This window comes from Pongo pygmaeus, chromosome 9 (genome assembly GCF_028885625.2).
Source record: "Pongo pygmaeus isolate AG05252 chromosome 9, NHGRI_mPonPyg2-v2.0_pri, whole genome shotgun sequence".
NCBI lineage: Eukaryota > Metazoa > Chordata > Mammalia > Primates > Hominidae > Pongo > Pongo pygmaeus.
The window spans coordinates 89,465,889-89,485,290 of record NC_072382.2 but is presented as its reverse complement, the minus strand read 5'-3'; the positions used below and the strand labels follow the sequence as shown (position 1 = coordinate 89,485,290).

General features: G+C 38.7%; 1 long non-coding RNA gene and 1 pseudogene across 1 annotated transcript in view; one reads left to right on the top strand and one right to left on the bottom strand.

Moving 5' to 3' along the window:
* The window catches only part of LOC134740272 (uncharacterized), an 88,968-nt gene that overhangs the window by 17,194 nt on the left and 52,372 nt on the right, over window positions 1-19,402 (bottom strand). The window lies entirely within an intron of this gene.
* LOC129008061 (glyceraldehyde-3-phosphate dehydrogenase-like) lies at window positions 1,711-2,737 on the top strand (annotated as a pseudogene).

Sequence of the window (19,402 nt, the reverse complement as noted above, 5' to 3'; positions counted from 1 at the left end):
GTTCCTAGTATAGTGTTTGAAATTGTCGGTGTACTCACAGAAGACCTGGGAAAGAAAAAGAAAAGGAAGGGAGGGAGAAAAGGAAAAGGTAAGGGTGATGACTATCATTAGTGTGAGTCAGATTACTCTGCACAATTTCTTCTATTTGGCACCTGGGAGGCTCGCCGTTCAAAGGTGTGGTCAGTCTTACACAGAATTTGCAGATGGCTCAGCACAAGGACCTCAGCTATCAGCTAAATTAGGATGAATATTTTGTAAAAACTGGGATTAAATGCCTTTTGTTAGATGGGCAAATAATACTGAAGTCTCGTTAATATTTTATGTTAAATTCTATGACCTGATACTCCATAAATATCATAGCTGCTAGAAATAATACTGAGATTCTAACCTTAGGTTTTGCTTTGTTTTTAATTTAAAATGTTATCAATTTGTCATATCTTAGTGCTGAATTTTGTGCCCGCAAAATTCAGATGTTGAAACCCTAACCCCAGTACCTCAGAATGTAACTGTGTTTGGAGATAGGAACCTTGAAGAGGTGATTAAAGTAAAATGCTGTCAGGGTGGGCCATAATCCAATCTGACTGGCATTCTTATAAGAATTGGAAATTTAGACAAATGAAGAGAAGCCAGGTGTGTGTGCATGCAGAGGAAACACCAAGGGAGTGGTCAATGAGAAGGCAGCTATCTGCATGCCAAGAAAACAAGCCTCAGAAGAAACTAAACCTGCTGACACGTTGATCTTGGGCTTCTCGTCCTTAGAACTATGAACACAAGGTTGGGCATGGTGGCTCACGCCTGTAATCCCAGCACTTTGAGAAGCTGAGGCAGGTGGATCACCTGAGCTCAGGAGTTCGAGACCAGCCTGGACAACATGGTGAAACCTTGTCTTCACTAAAAATACAAATTTTAGCCCGGCGTGGCGGCAGGCACCTGTAATCACAGCTACTTGGGAGGTTGAGGCAGGAGAATTGCTTGAACCCAGCAAGCAGAGGTTGCAGTGAGCTGAGATCACACTACTACACTCCAGCCTGGGCAACAAGAGTGAAACTTTGTTTCAAAAAAACAAACAAACAAACAAAAACATGAAAACAATTCATTTCTGTTGTCTCAGCCACCAGCCTGTGCTATTTGGTTATGACAGCCCTAAAAAAATTAATACACTTAGCATTGATATCAAGCTACAATCATTGAGACTAATCCTGGCTCTTCCACTAGCCAGCAGTTACTTTTTAAAAATTTAACTTAAAAACTTGAATGAATATCCATCATGGATGACACTACTAAAAAACAAACAAACAAACAAAAAACACAAAAATGAATAAATAAATGAATGGCATGAGTTATGAAGTACGAAGATCTAAAAAAAATTGCAAGTTAAAATTGAAAAGAAGTCTACCGTATGGTCCTGGATAAATCTCTTATCTTAGGAGGATCTGAGTTGTCTAGTTTCTAAAATAAGGCTGTTGGAAAAATAACTTATTTTATCCCTTAAAATTTAGGAGCTTGGAATTTACTCTTAAGCACATCACTGATAATGCTGGTGATGATGATGATCATGATGATGATGATGATGGCAAAAGGTAAAGAAATTAAAGCCAGAATTTTTTCAGAAAGTATAGAAAGAAAGTAGTAAGTATAGGTTTTCTGTTCCTCCCATTTGACAGAAAGCCTCATCTTCTCATGCATCACCAGCCTCATCCCTGAGACACCATGGCGAAGCTGAAGGCGGAAGTCAACAGATTTGGCCATATTGGGCACCTCATCACCAGGGCTGCATTTAACTCTGGTAAAGTAGATATTGTCGCCATCAATGACCCCTTCATTGACCTCAACTACCCCTTCATTGACCTCAACTACATGATCTACATGTTCCAGTATGATTCTACCCATGGCAAATTCCATGGCACCATCAAGGCTGAGAATGGGAAGCTTGTCATCAAGGGAAATCCCATCACCATCTTCCAGGAGCGAGATCCCTCCAAAATCAAGTGGGGTGATGCTGGGGCTGAGTACATGGTGAAGTCCACCAGCATCTTCACCACCGTGGAAAAGGCCGGGGCTTACTTGCAGGGAGGAGCCAAAAGGATCATAATCTCTGCTCCCTCTGCTGACGCCCTCATGTTCATGATGGGCGTAAACCTTGAGAAGTATGACAACAGCCTCGAGATCATCAGCAATGCCTCCTGCACCACCAATGGCTTAGCACTTCTGGCCAAGGTCATCCATGACAACTTTGGTATCATGGAAGGACTCATGACCACAGTCCATGCCATCACTGCCACCCAGAAGACTGTGGATAGCCCCTCTGGGAAACTGTGGTTTGATGGCCGCAGGGCTCTCCAGAACGTCATCCCTGCCTCTACTGGTGCTGCCAAGGCTGTGGACAAGGTCATCCCTGAGCTGAACAGGAAGCTCACTGGCAAGGCCTTCCGTGTCCCCACCACCAACGTGTTAGTAGTGGACCTGACCTGCCATCTGGAAAAACCTGCCAAATACGATGACATCAAGAAGTGGTGAAGCAGGCATCAGAGGGCCCCTTCAAGGGCATCCTGGGCTACACTGAGCACTAGGTAGTCTCCTCCAACTTCAACAGTGACACCCACTCTTCCACCTTTGATGCTGGGGCTGGCATTGCCCTCAACAACCACTTTGTCAAGCTCATTTCCTGGCATGACAATGAATTGGCTGCAGCAATAGGGTGGTAGACCTCATGGCACACATGGGCTCCAAGGAGTAAGACCCCTGGACTGCCAACCCCAGCAAGAGCATGAGAGGAAGACAGAGGCCTTCACTGCTGGGGAGTCCTTGCCGCACTCAGTTCCCCACCACACTGAGAATCTCCCCTCCTCACAGTTTCCATGCTGACCCCTGAAGAGGGAGGGGCCTAGGGAGCCCTTCCTTGTCATGAACCATCAATAAAGTCCCCTGTGCTCTGCCAAAATAAAAAAAAAGACAGTAAAAAGTATAAGAAGACCTTAGAATCCACAGATGGCACATGTTTTCCTTGACTTAAAGATATGATTAGAAACCAACATTGTTAGTCTGAGGAGAGAAAAGTTGCAAATCTATAATGCAATTGTATTTTAGCACAATAGGCTAGGTTGTACTACATTTAAAAACAATGTCCAAATCTCAGCAACCAAAAAATAATTGATTTATTTCTCTTTTTCATTGTAAATTTCAGGTCAGCACAGCTCATACTAGTAACTCAGACACCCACTCTGATAAGGGTTTAATCTTTAACAATTACTTTAGCAGAGAAAGAGATGGAAGCAAATTAATCATGGCTCTTGAAATTTCTGCTCAGAAGCAGCCATATGCCACTTTCATTCAGATTTCATGAGGAAAAGTGAAGCACATGAGTATGCCTAACATCAAAGTGAGTGGGAGTCCAATTTTTTCTATGTGATGGAAAGGACAGGAATGAAATATTTGGCAATAGACTGGCGATGATTGACAGCCAAACTGGTGAAGGATGCTCACAAAATTTGATTGTGTTTATGGGTGAACATAATTTGGAAATTTTAATCTATTAAACCTAGGAAACTGCTTGAAGCTTGAAAGAGTTAATTTAACCACAAGAACGAGGAAACGGAGAAGGAGGAGGAGACTTATCTCTTATATTAAGAAATAAATTCATGAAGTTCTTTACCTCAAGAGTTGCTACAGACTAAAAAATGCTTCAGAAAAAGTCTAAATTAGTAGATGAAATTGACTCCATGTCAACTGAGAATTAAAAATTTTAAGATATCTCAACATTCCTAGTTGCTGAATCACTCTGTTGGTTTTTTATTTGTTGTTTTGGTTGGTTGGTTAGTTGGTTGGTTGGTTGGTTGGTTGGTTAGTTTTGTAAACAAGTAAGCTTGGTATTAACACAATGTGCTAATTTAGTGGTGACAACATTACTGGGTATCCATAAAACAAATATAGCGTGTCTTGAAATTTGAATTTTCTGTCAGCCTGTGTTTTACCTATTCAATCTGTGAAAGAAGACAGTCCAATTTGTAGCCTAAAATACATTGCAGGTAAAAAATCCAGGGAAGCCACCCTCATCACTGTTTAGTATATAAATTGCTCTGAATGCCTATTAAGTGCAGTCTCTCTGCTAGGCACTTTTCATACACTATCAAGTGTACTCTTCTCCTCAACCTACAGATGTAAAGTGCAGTGATCCTGAACTGTTCTCAAAGGCTTGTAGGGTCACGATTCACAGACATGTGACATGAAACCATCCTCTCTCTCCTGGAAAAAATTAAGTTTGATCAAATTACTTGTGGCTCTAATCTCGAATATAGTATCAAAGTCTCTCCCAGTGATTACTTAGGTAACAAAGAAAGATTATAAAAGCATAAGGTCATCTTGTCCTTTTGAATTACTGATCAAATCATATCCATGAACTACGAACTTGGGCAGACTTCTTTTAGTTTCCAGTCCTCATCCTTACAGAGGGAGGTGATCTTTTTAATAAGTCTTTCAAAAAAATTTTAAAATCTCAAGCAAAAGAAGGCCCAAAAAACATAAATAGGAAATATATATATGTATACACACACACACACAGACACACATACACAGACACACACACACACACACACATTTATCTTGAAATCCCAAATTTAAACCATTTGTCTTACAAAAAGAAAAAAAAATTATTAATTTGTGTGACAAAGGAAAGAGAGTCTCTTCTGATCATTGTTGAAGAATCCTGGAACAAGTGTTATTGGTTCAATGCTACAGATGAAGAAAGCGAGGTCAAGTCATCAACACAAAATCCAAAACTGATCTCTATTCACTTTCACTTTCTGAATCCTCATCTCCCTTTTTACTTCTTTCTATCCAGCTCAAACACCTGCCTTTTCCTGCTCACTGCCAGAATTTCTGAATCCAGGATCACGGGAGTCCCCACTGAGCTGCATTCTCAAGAAATACTGATACACACCTCCCCACCCTCAGGCTTTTCCCAGACCTTTCATTTGTTTCCTAAGGGGTTCTGAGAGACATTTACTTATTAATGTTTGTATCAGGGTTTATATTTTAAAAGAAAGTTTGAGATGGTGATTGCTTTTGGTGAAACAAGGAATTCTTCGTGTTGGGACCAAGGAACTTCAATTGGAAAGAAATGTGAGTAAAGGCTTTTCTGGTGTCCTTAAAATCATACTACCACACTACCAGCCCTCATTGAATGATGGCTTTACCCTGATTCTTCTAATTCAGATATCAGAAATCTACTATTCCAAGATGATTACCCTTGAGAAAGACTCATAAATTAGGAAATTTAAACCAAAAGAAAAGGTTTCAATAATATAGGGCATGCAGGGAATGATTTCAGACACTTAATCCAACCACAGTGTTTAAAAGCAGAGAAAATCCATGAGTACTCCTGTTGTCATCGGCTCAAAGATGAGTCATCTACTTTCTTTGTTTTTTTCTGTCAGTCATTTAGCCTGTGGCTCTCCTCTAATTAAAACTCCCACAGATGTTTCCAGACGGGCTATTGCACTCTTTTGTCACAGCTCACTGAATCTCTACATTGTATACAGTATGATCTCTTTCAGTTGGTGCTCAGAAGCATTTGAATACAAGACTGGCATAAGGATAATCAGAACTGATCAGAGGCAAATCTGTAGCTAAAGAGAAGATATCCAAAGGAAATCTATGCCTACCAAAATTTCCCCTATACTTCAGTTAAAGAAAGACAGGAAAACAAATAGAGAAGCTACTTTCCAGCAAGTTTTGATCCTGCCCTCATTTTCCCATGGCTATGTGGCACACCAACAACACTTCAGTTGAATTTCCTTGTTGGTACTTGTCTGGTCTCTTTTTTTCCCCAGTGTTGCAACTTGATTACCTAAGCCTCATCAACCCACTTAAACAAGCATAAATGGGAATTTCCACTAAACACATTTCAAAGAATATTCAATATTGTTCATTGAAGTGAATTATCTAATGTATGAAAAATGAAGCAGCTGTGAATTATCTAATGTATGAAAAACACTAGTTAACCCCTTTCACTATCATCACCCTTCTATTCTAGCCTTTTAATGTTCAGAGAGATTCTTAGAATATCCCTCTTTGCTGAGAGCTGTACATACATTTAAAAAGTTAAATCAAACAGATGAGTCTAGAAACTAAATGTGACGTGGCAATGGGACATTTTTCTGTGGCTTCTCATTAGATGTCTGGGCTCTAGAGACTACAGGTTGACCCACAGCTTAATAAATTTCCATAGAAATTTGTTGAAGAATCCTGGAACAAGTGTTATTGATTCAGTGTTACAGATGAAGAAAGCGAGGTCAAGTCATCAACACAAAATCCAAAACTGATCTCTATTCACTTTCACTTTCTGAATCCTCATCTCCCTTTTTACTTCTTTCTATCCAGCTCAAACACCTGCCTTTTCCTGCTCACTGCCAGAATTTCTGAATCCAGGATCAGGGAAGTCCCCAGTGAGCTGCATTCTCAAGAAATACTGATACAAACCTCCCCACCCTCAGGCTTTTCCAAGACCCTTCATTTGTTTCCTAAGGGGTTCTGAGAGACATTTATTTATTAATATTTGTATCAGGGTTTATATTTTAAAACAAAACTTGAGATGGTGATTGCTTTTGTATGAGTCATTGCAATCAATGTATCATGGATACATGGATACAAAGGAGAAAAAATCTTAGTTCCTGCCCTTATGTTTTTCACCGTCTCTCATCACAGGAAGAGAGAAGTAATAAGTAAATTAACCTGTAACTCTACTGGTGACTCTAGAAGGCAGACACTTTGCCACGTGATATTAAAAATAATCCTTAGAGAGGAGCATGAAGTGGACTGGTGCTCCCATGATGTTGATAATGTTGTGATTTTTTTTTTTTTAATGTAGGCATGTTCAGTTTGTGCTTTTATGTGCTCTTTTCTGTATGCATTTCTATATGGATTTTGCCTGTATTCTGTATTTCTATATTCTTTATGCATTATTTTAATTTTAAAAATGCTTTAAAATCCTTTACACGAATTACACATATTTAGCTCTAAATCCAGCATTGTTTCCCAATAACATCTTAGTGATATATTTACTACTTACCTAAGCATGTTTTTAGGCAAGGGGGGATAAAAACAAATGAACAGCAACCAAAACAATGTTTCCTTACTTAACTGCTACACTATGCCATGCAATGATCAGGTATTAGGCCTCGAAAGCCATAGTGAAGGAAAGAATTTTCTTGGCCACGATAGCTCTCAAACTGAGACTTAGGGCTGGCTGTTCTGTGCTTTCAGGCACAGGGTTCACGGCGTGAAGGAGCGAGGAAAGAAAAAAGAATCTGAAGACATCTAGGTGAAATATGCTCTTTCCATTTAATTACTAGCCCACACTATTTACTATTATTTTCTGCCCATCGGTTTCACATATTCTGCCCACCTGGACGGCCCAAGAGAGCATTCAAATTTCCCAAGCAGTTCTAGGCTCTTCTATTCTCACTGCTGCTCTGTGCATTTTAATCTTTCAGGTCAGCATCAAGCTGTATGAGGAATCACCAAGCAGCCTCCCAGATCTCCAAGCAGCTACCGTGTGGTAAACACAAATCTACAGGCCAGGCTAGGTAGTGCCCCACATCAATAAAACTAAGAGTTAACTATCTTCTACTATAGAAACTATGGAAAGTCTAGAGAACTCCTCATTAACCTTTTAAGTAATCCCAGTCAGCACTACCATCCTTAGTGCAGCAAGTTGATCCAGAGCTCAACACATTTATAACCAAAGGAGTAAAAACAAAAATCATAACCAGTTTTTATTGTTTAAGATAAAATGGTAACCTTCATGTATTTTAGGAGATGATAAAATATTTTCCTTCGGTCTTATCCTTTTCATTCCATCTCCAACCCTGCATCCTTACCTCCCTGTCCCAGCCATCTCCTCTGCTCCTGATTGCTATGTCACTGTTAATAACGCGGTGGTCCCTCAGACTATGAGGCATTCGATGACAGTGCTTTTATCTTACTTATCTTGCCTGCACACTGCCTAACACAGTGCTCAAACCAGAGTCACTCAATAAATATAGGTTAAATAATGAAGAAAAACATATAAAGACCAAACTATATGACATTAAGTATATTCCCTAAAACATAACAATTTAGTCTGCTAGAAACTTAGAGCCCACTATAAAAGATTAGAAATGGAAATAATCTTATATCTACTTTAATATAACCCCCTTGTTTAACAAGTGAGAATGCAGATACCCAGAAAAGTCAGAGAGACAGCTGGGAAAAAGCCTCCCTCCAGGAGTCACACTAGGTTCACCACCCTAGGAGCAGTCGTTTCTGATTAACTTCCCATTCTCATCACTTGAAGTTTTGGTATTGCCTCAGCCAGCCACCCAAAATGTTCTCATGATTTTTTTTTCTCTGATTTGCTTTTTGTCAGTTAAGTAACTTTTGTTTTGCTTTGTTTTGTTTTGTTTTGTTTCATGAGTCAGACTCCTCTCAATAACTGTAGTGACCTTTTCTCAACCTTCCAGCTACTTCTCATTTGTTTAAACATTCTCTAAGTTGCCTACATTCCAACTGTTTATTCATGTTTAAGATAGAATGCTGTTAAAAACTGTGTCTATTAAAAGAGGGATTAGAAGCCCTATCCCAAAATGTGACGTGAGTTAGTGGAGAAGGAAAAAAGGGAAGTGTCCCAGGCTGGTGAGGAAACTCACCAGAGCCTGGAGGATACCAAGTCACACAGGACACACACAGGAAATCTTGATAAGCAGCCCCCAAAGACATTTTTTGCAAAAGAATAAAAATAAATGAATGAGAGGGCTCATCTGGAACATCTTTCCAAAATGTAAGCAATGTAAACGTGAAACAAGGTCTAAAGCTGGTAAATTCATTCAAATATTTTCTTCAACTAACATTTAGAAATCATGTTTATTTTTACCAAATCTCATACCAGATCACTGGGTTATAGTAGAAAGAAGTCAATCCCCTCTTCAAGGAGTTTAGGTTAAAGGAACAAAGGAATGTTAGATAAAATTTCCCAGATGTATTGATGTTGAGCGAGGGTCTAGGTTTATTTCAAACCGTCAATAAGAGTACTCACTTCAAAGAAAGTCGATTCAAATATTGCTTCTGCAAAGAGTATCTTTCTAGTAAAAGCCAAAATAAATGAAAATGACAAAAAATTCTTATCTTGATAAGAGTGTTAGTCTAGGTACTAGAAAGGAATGTCTGCTAAAGTTTTTGATCTATTCACAAGATTTTAAGTTTGTAATACTATCATACATGTATCAGGTTTGTAGGCTAAACTCTAACTTCACTGATGGGGATGTTAATCAGAAATATTACTAATTGATAAAGAACAATTCTTAAAGTATCAAAAAGTATTAATGTTTTGCTCAGGTTTGAGATATTTGTTTCTTTCTCACTACCTAAAATTTCTCCTATTAAACGGTGAGACATATATACTGAAATTAGAACATATATTGTCTATCATGAATACAGATAGTGACCGGAGCTTTTTGTGATTGATAAGAATTATTAGTAAAAGTGAAAAACAACAGTATAAAGTGTTCAATGTTTGTTTCATTGAGTTATAAAGATACATGGTCAGTGTCCTCAGTGGGAGAATGTCAGTGATTTTCTGTTCTTTGCCACAACCTAGATGAAATATTCTCTCAACTAACATATTCTCTTCACTCTGACTCTCATACTCAGGTATTATTTTCATCAGATATTCTTTTACTGTGCTAGTGGTGAAAAGTTCTGTGTGGTCAGAGAGACGTGGTTTTAATATCTGCCCCACTACTTAACCAGGTTTGGATATTGGAAAGCTATTTAAACTTTCTGAACATCTCTTTCCCCATTTCTAAAATGGAAATAATTTCCCATCAAATAGAATTGTTTGAAGATTACAAAAGATAAAGTATATAATGTATTACTCTCACAAAGTAAGCATTCAATAAATTATAATTACTTTAATTATATCATCATTATCATTATCATCACCACCACCATCATCACCACCACCACCACCACCATCATCATCATCATCATCATCATCATCATCATCATCATCATTTTTTTCAGGCACTGTGAGTATTCTCTGCCCATTGCATGAAGTAGATATCAAAGAATCTTAGGTTTGATTCTCTGCTTCAAAACTTAGTAGCTTTGAAATGAGGGGAGATTATTTAATGTTCTCATTTGAATTTCTCATCTATAAAATTGGGATAAAGAAAGAACTACATCACTGTGTTGTAGTAACAACTAATTTAAATAATATGAGTGAAGTGTCTACTATTGTATGGAGTAGGTTCTCACTAAATGACATTTCCTTTACCCAATATTGGCATTAAATTTGTTGATTTGTAAGTTTCGTTAGTGTGAGGCTGTCCCCTACGGCCTGCTCATCCCTGGAGAAGGTAATCAAATCACATTACAGATCCTGTAAAACTGCAGACAGGATCAGGGTCTCTCCTTAAGATTTATTCACTTAAGAAGCTCCATCCCATGAAATAATTTGTTCCTGGTTTAAACCAAGTGTAAATATATTAAAAATAACTGAAAATGACAGTATGTATATATAGTAACTGAGTTCCATGTGTATGCCTAAGAGGGGAAAAAGATAATGGTTAGAAAATTCCTGTGAATAGAGTCAAGGGGAGAGTTTCATTTGAGGTCCAGTTGGCTGCTAATCACAAGACTCATTTCTCATGGGTACACATCCTCCCTCACCAATTCTCTGGCTCGCTCCCACGTCCTGTGCATTGGGATCTCTGTTCCAGGCTCCAGCTATTAGGAACTACCTGCTATTTTCTGATGATTTTGTGATCCTGCATTTCAATGCCTCTGTACCCTCTAGTCCCTCTGTCAGAAGTGGCTCTATACCCCTTTCATTTACCTTTCTTCTCTACCTACATACCTTTTACAACTCAGGTGAAATATCAACTTCCTCCTTAAAAAGACTTTCTTCTCTCATTCCATTAACCTCCTTCCTCTGTGTTTCTTTGTCCTCTATCTTGACCTTTACTATTGACATCCCATGCAACATATTTTATTCTGCAACTCTTCTAAGCATTAGAACTCTTTTGGTGTAGGCACTTGGTCTTATTTGTCCATTTATAATTTTGTTGGTTCTTCAAGGTGAAGCTCAGCTCAAATAACACAGCTCCACTGACATTTGCCTATGAAGCTTTTCTAAAATAACCAGATATCTAGGCTTTAGACTTGATTGTATATCCCAGGTCTTCCATTTATTAATTTTCATCTTTGATTGGTCACTCACAGACTTCAAGGTTCTTTTTAAAAAATTTTCATCTGTAAAATAAAGATACGTCATTTATCTTACTAAATAATTGTCAATGGCCAAAACAACATATAGTGCAAAGTATCTAGTGTCTAATAGATGCTCAATAATCTTAATAATTATTTCTATTCTTCTCAGAATGTTTTTGGCATTTTTATTATATCAATTATTTCACATATTGTACCACATTTTGCCTTGTATTATTAGTGTCTATGCATTTGTCCTCTCCCTGTCATTGGATTTTGGATTATGCTCAGATGTTCTTTCTTAAGCATGTGTCTCTGCGTGCATGTATGTGTTTTTGTTAGCAGAATTTATCCATGGCATAAACTCAATAAATGTGCACTGAGGTTATCATCAGAAAAGAGGGTGGTGTCAAGATTTAAACTAAGGTAGGTAAACATGAGAAACACACAAACATTCAAGAATCCTATATAAACAAGCACAAAATATATCTCAGTAAACATTAACATACTATGTGAACTATAGAATGTTAGACAAACACTAAGAATTATTAGAAGTAGGATAAAATTTGAGTTAAAATCGTGCCTGTTCTACAGTTACCATTAAGAGTTCATTTCATAACTTCTTCCATTGCTTTCTTTCTGTAAGAAGTGAGAAAGGATGACTTCCAGATGAGGGAAATTAAGCTCCTGGGTCAATTTTTATCAAGAAATTACGTGATAGAACCACACACAATTCTGTAACTATTATTTCCTAAACACTGTGGGGAAGCTCTAGGCATATCTGGTGTAAGCAAACAGAGACAGACTGCAGCACATGACAAATTATTCATATATACTAGAGAGAAACTTGATTTTTGTCAAGTTCTAAATTTGAGGGTACACAGCAAAAAAAAAAAAAAAAGTGGTCTTAAAATATTTTTTGTATTTCAGATACACAGATTTTTTCCATCCCACAGGAAATCGACAAAAATAAATACACCAAACTGTTTCCCTGTGTGGTAGTTTCCTCTTATCTATGGTTTCTCTTTCTGTGGTTTTAGTTGCCTATGGCCAACTGCTGTCCAAAAATATTAAATGAAAATTCCAGAAATAAACAATTCATAAGTTTAAATTGTGCACTGTCCTGAGTAGAGTGACGAATCAGGGGCTGTTCCACTCTGCTCTACCCAGGTCATGAATCATCCCTTTGTCAAATGTTATCCACACTGTATTTGCTTCCTACCCATTATCAGATCCACTGTCACAGTATCAGGTTATCAGATCCACTGTCACAGTATCACAGTGTTTGTGTTCAAGTAACCCTTATTTTATTTAACAATACTTAACTAATAATAACTTTATTAGTCATTGTTGTCAATCTCTTATGGCACCTAATGTATAAATTAAACTTTACCATAAGTATGTATGTATAGGTAAAAACATAGTATATGTAAGGTTCAGTAATATCTATGGCTTTAGGCATTTAATGAGGATCTTGGAACATATCCCCCACGGATGAAAGGGAACAATTGTATGTAAGGTTCACCTTTGTGTTAGTATTAAGATCTTGTTCCCAAATTCGTTTCTCAGGAAGTTGAATTTTAGCTTTGAAGTTGTTGATCCTTGTGTGTTTCTAAGAAACTAAATGTTACCAAGTGGTTACTAAGTAGAATTAAGAATTGGGACTAAAATAACGAATAAAGACAACTAAATATATTTCATGCCCTGATTTTTTTTGAAGCCTTGAAGCTAAAAGTTGCTTTTTTAAATAAAAGAGTTCGTGTTATGACCCTAGGTGAAAATACTTCTATCATTGCCATTTTACTCTGCAGAGCATTAAACTAACATGGAATCTAGGTTGCTTCTAATTATATAAAGATGGGAATAGACAGAGACTTTTCATGTGTGGAGCTCTCCTGCCTGCTCTAGGGATTTCTATTTAAACAAAATGCAAGAATATTTGTGTTAGTCCATTTGTGTTGCTATAAAGGAACACCTGAGGCTGGATAATATATAAAGAAAGGAGATTAAATTGGCTGAAGGTTTTGCAGGCTCTGCAAGCACGGCTCCAGCATTTGCTTCCAGTAAGGGCCTCCGGAAGCTTACAATTATGGCAGAAGGCAAAGAGGAGCAGGCATGTCACATGGTGAGAGAGGGAGCAAAAGAGGGGAGAGGGGAGGGGCCAAATGCTCATAAGTAACCAGTTCTCCTGTGAATGCACAGTGAGAACTCACTCATTACTGCAAAAAGGGCACCAAGACATTCATGAGGGATCTGTCCCATAACTCAAACACCTCCCACCAGGCCCCACCTCCAACACTGGGAATTACATTTCATCGTGAGATTTGGAGGGGGCACCCATCCAAACAATATCAGTATTCAAAAATGTTTATTTCTTAAATTAAATTTAAAAAGATTCTAATAATCAACCCTAACACATCTAGGGCAAAATGTGTCTGCAGAGTACTCACCCTTTACATATATAAACTCTCATTTCTTCAATAATGATGACATATGAAACATCTACTATATGTGAAGTACAGTACTAGTTACTTTACATATTATACCTGTTGGTCTCAGTGCAATTCCCCATCCCCCTCTCTCACTGGACACACACACACACACACACATACCATAAAAATTCTGGAACCAACAATCTTAGAAAAGATGTGGCCAGCTAAATCTACCACCCTGTTTTACTTAATAATGTCCTGATATGGTTTGGCTGGGTCCCCACCCAAATCTCATCCTGAATTTTAGCTCCCACAATTCCCATGTGTCATGGAAGGGACCCAGTGGGAGGTTATTGAATCATGGGGGAGGGTCTTTCTTGTGCTATTCTTATGATAGTGAATAAGTCTTATGATATCTGATGGTTTTACAAAGAGGGGTTCCCCTGCACAAGCTCTCTCTCTCTTTGCCCGCCACCATCCATGTAGATGTGACTTGCTCCTCCTTGCCTTCCACCCTGATTGTGAGGCCTCTCCAGCCATGTGGAACTCTAAATCCATTAAACCTCTTTTTCTTCCCAGTCTCAGTTATCAGCAGTGTGAAAATGGACTAATACAGTAAATTGGTACCAGAGTGGGACGTTGCTGAAAAGATACCCGAAAATGTAGAAGCAACTTCAGAACTGCAGAGGCAGAGGCAGAGGCAAAGGTTGGAGGTTTGGAAGGCTCAGAGTAAAAGAGAAAAATGTGAGAAAGTTTGGAACTCCCTAGAGACTTGTTGAATGGCTTTGACGAAAATGCTGATAGTGATATGAACAATAAGTTTCAGGCTGAGATGGTCTCAGATGGAGATAAGGAACTTGTTGAAAACTAGAGCAAAGGTGACTCTTGTTATGTTCTAGCAAAGAGACTGCAGCATTTTGCCCCTGCCCTAGAGATTTGCGGAACTTTGAACTTGAGAGAGATGATTTAGGGTATCTGGCAGAAGAAATTTATAAGCAGCAAAGCATTGAAGACATGACTTGGGTGCCATTGAAGGCATTCCATTTTATAAGGGAATTAGAGCATAAAAGTTTGAGAAATTTGCAGGCTGACAATGTGATAGAAAAGAAAATCCCTTTTTCTGAGGAGAAATTCAAACTTACTGCAGAAATTTGCATAAGTAATGAGGAGCAAATGTTAATCCCCAAGACAATGGGGAAAATGTCTCAAGGGCATGTCAGAGGTCTTCACGGCAATCCCTTCCATCACAGGCTGGAAGCCTAGAAGGCAAAAGTGGTTTCCTGGGCCAGGCCCGGGGTCCCTGTGCTGTGTGCAGTCTAGGGACTTTGTGCCCTGTGTCTCAGCTGCTCCAGCCATGGTTGAAAGGGCCCAATGTAGAGCTTGGACCATGGCTTCAGAGGGTGCAAGCCCCAAGCCTTGGCAGCTTCAGCAGAGTCTTGAGCCCATGAGTGCACAGAAGTCAAGAAGTGAGGTTTGGGAACCTCTACCTAGATTTTAGAGGATGTATGGAAATGCCTGGCTGTCCAGGCAGAAGTTTGCTGCAGGGGTGGAGCCCTTACGGAGAACCTCTGCTAGGGTAGTGCAGAAGGGAAATGTGGGGTCAGAGTCCCCAGACAGAGTCCCTGCTGGGTCACCACCTAGGGGAGCTATGAGAAGATTGTCCTCCAGACCTAAGAATGATAGATTCACCTACAGCTTGCACCATGTACCTGGAGAAGCCACAGACACTCAATGCCAGCCTGTGAAAGCAGCCAGGAGGGAGGCTGTACCCGGCAAAACCACAGAGGTAGAGCTGCCCAAGACCAGGGGAATCCACCTCTTGCATCAGTGTGACCGGGAGGTAAGACATGGAGTCAATGGAGATCATTTTAGAGCTCTAAGATTTGACTGCCCCACTGGATTTCAGACTTCCATGGGGCCTGTAGCCCCTTTGTTTTGGCCACTTACTCCCATTGGAATGACTGTGTTTAAAAATACCTGTTCCCCCATTGTATCTAGGAAGTAACTAGCTTGCTTTTGATTTTACAGGCTCATAGGTGGAAAGGACTTGCCTTATCTCAGATGAAACTTTGAACTGTGGACTTTTGAGTTAATGAAGAAATGAGTTAAGACTTTGGGGGACTGTTAGGAAGGCATGATTGATTTTAAAATGTGAGGACATGAGGTTTTGAAAAGGCTGTAGTGGAATGATATGGTTTGGCTGTGTCCCCACACAAATCTCATTTTGAATTATAACTCCCACACTTCCCACATGTAGGGGAAGGGATACAGTGGGAGGTAACTGAACCATGGGGGTGGTCTTTCTCATGCTGGTCTCATGACAATAAATAAGTCTCACAATATCTGATGGTTTTATAAAGAGCAGTTCCCCTGCACAAGCTCTCTCTCTTTGCCTGCCACCATTCATGTAAGACATGACTTGCTTCTCCTTGCCTTCCACCATGATTGTGAGGCCTCCCCAGCCATGTGGAATTGTAAGTCCATTAAACTTCTTTTTCTTCCCAATCTTTGGTGTGGCTTTATCAGCAGTATGAAAACGGACTAATACGTGTCCCAAGATGTAAAACTCTTTGTTCAAATGTGCTTTTAGGTACTCAATTACTCTCATCCATCTCCTCATTCCTCTTTCCATACAAACGTCCATCTAATAATTGAAGCTTTTTTAAAGTACGCATAGAGTACTTGCTGTAAGTTAGGCACTTCCCTGTGGGATGCAAAACATATATGGCTCCTTTTCTTAGAGAACTTGCAGTTGGATAGAGGAGATAGACATAAATCAATTAGTTACCTAAATACTTATATAATTATATATTAAAACATGAGCTATTGTAGAAAGGAACCCTGTGCTATGAGAAAGAATAACAATAAAGTCTAATTTAATTTGGCAGCTTGGAATTCTTTTCAAATAAATGGCATTTAAGTGTATCTCTAAGAATGGTTAGGAGTTTGTTAAATGGGAAATGGCAGGCAGAGAGTTCCAGGAAGGAGCTCTCGAATTGCATAAAGTTGAACAACATTGAACAAGGTGTGAGCCTTGGTGAAACTGAAGGAGGGTTAGTGGGTAGGAATATAGTAAGTTGAGGTAAATGTAGAAGGAAGCAGTAGCCAGGTCATGGAGGAACCACAATGCCTTTGAGAAGTTTTTAGGCCTTTTGGAGGAACCAAAATATCCATTAGCAGTTTTAGACATACTTCATTGACCTGCCCTCTGCCTCCAATGTGGATACACTCCTCACTCCACTCAAGCTACAGTACCTTCTACTGCTCTGGCCCTACCATAAGGACATCCTCTTCATCCAGTTCCTATTCCAGCACCCTGTGCTGGGCCACCTCCCTCACTCTTGGGCTCTGAGGCCATCACCGTAGCATCATCCTATAAAGATGTCTTCCCATCCCCTTTGGGCTTTGCCTCCCACTCTGTGCCACCATGGGTGCCCTCCCAGGACAGAAACCTACAATATGTGCCACATAATGTTTTCGGACTGAATGATTTATGAAAGAAAAAAATAAAAGAAATAAAATGAAGAGAAAAGAAATGAAGTAAAGTATGGAAGAAAAGAAGAAAAATAAGAACATTTTAAAAAGATGAGAAAAATGTAGGCTTTGGGAAAACAATACTAAAGTCACATGCTTTAAAGAGACCCTAAAGAGTACCCAGTTCAGTTATCCCTAAATCTGGCAAAATATTGGAATTACCTGGAGGACTTTTAAAAATTAAGAATCATGAATGGCCTGATAGAGTGGGTGTTATTCAACCTCTGATAACATGTTAATGACACATTCTGGTGCAAATGTTTTCAGTCTCCCCTATGCAGGACCCTGCAGTTGCCTTGAACTTTAAGAGACTCGTGTGTGTGTATGTGTGTGTGTGTGCGTGTGTGTGTGTTTGTAAGTGGGAAGAGTGTGGGAAGGAATACATCTAATAAAATCTCTCCACTTCCACTGCAATCAGGACAAAATAGAACTCCGAATATATTTTCTGTACTTATCATTCATGCAGTATTTTACTAGAAGGCTTTTCTGTTTTAAGACAGTGTGAAAGCATTGCACTAGAGTATTTGGGTTCCCTTAATCACACATAGAATATAAAAAGGAAACTAGAGAGTCTCACTGCATTTGGTCTTCACTATAATGAAGGCAAATTCTGAAAATACTAAAGGATTTTTTTCAAAATACAAGTATTCTTCAGTGCAACAGAAATTACTCCAATTTGCCCATCTCCTTTAATATTGTATCTAATAATATTTATCATTTAATAATAGTTTAAACCTACCTAGTAATAACTTTAATTCTTTTATAGACAGGGACAATTCAAAAAACTCATTTATGCTTTCTGAAAAAAACACCTGACACTTTGGAAACACAAATATTTACAAAAGATTTGCTAGATAAATTATGACAAATATTGTAGCTATAGTTACTTTTTGATGACTGGGCAGATTAAATAAAAATACATATGAAGATTTTTCAGGTCACAAGGACATTCATTTGTTACCTATTTATCATGAGCTCTCAGTGGGTTCAGCACCACGCAAAATAATTTAAAAATGGTCAGATCTCTAAAGAAGGAGTTCATATTCTATCTGGAAAGACACAAAGAAGAGAAAAAATAATGCAATGATATTTGTACAAGTATAAAGATAAAGAGAGAGGGTTCTGTGGAGCCTATAAAAGGGCACATAAGCCAGTGTGGGAGTTTTAGATAAGGCTTTCTATAGGAGGTGAGGTTAGAGCTACAAAGCTTATTCCCATTGATTGTTTTAAAACTGCCTTTTGATGTGGCCTAGATGAACTTCAGCCTGTAAAGTTCCCTTTGTTGCATTAACCTCAATGCAAGATCATCTAACAAGCTCTATGCCTTATTTAGATAAGCATTAGTGGTCAGATTTTTGAATCATGTCATCATTTATTCCTTCCACACCTCATTTAATAAGCATTAATAGTTTTGTTTTTGTTTTTGTATTTTTTCATGTCTGTTTATTATAAATATTTGGGAGCTTTCCTGTTATGGGAGAAGGTAGAAAAGATCTGAAGTTAGTCTAGATTTTAGAATTGGATCCTCCACCTGTTAGTAACTTGACCTTGGCAATCCATGTAAATATTTACAGTTGCTTCATTTGTAAAATTGACATAAACATATCTTTCTAGCTAGTGGTGTATCATAGAATTAAGCAATATATGATCATATCTTTGTCATGTTTAATACGTTTTCTAGATGTTAAAACTCTTTGATAATGAAGTGCATCTTTCTGTTATGTTTAATATGTTTTCTAGATGTTAAAACTCTTTGATAATGAACGCTCTTTTTTTTTTTTTTTTGAGACGGAGTCTCTCACTGTCGCCCAGGCTAGAGTGCAGTGGGGCGATCTTGGCTCACTGCAACCTCTGCCTCCTGGGTTCAAGCAATTCTCTGCCTCAGCCTCCTCAGTAGCTGGCATTACAGGTGCCCGCCACACCACGCCTGGCTAATTTTTGTATTTTTAGTAGAGACGGGGTTTCCCCATCTTGGTCAGGCTGGTCTTGAACTCCTGACCTCATGATCCATCTGCCTTGGCCTCCCAAAGTGCTGAGATTATTAGGCGGGAGCCACTGCACCTGGCCAGGTGCATACTTTCATCATTTTAAAATAATGAACTTTTTTCTCAAAATGATGACAAGCTGATTCTAAGTAGTATTATAATGCATCTGTCCTGGCAAAGTCGTAAGTGGTCAATCTATCCAAATGTTAT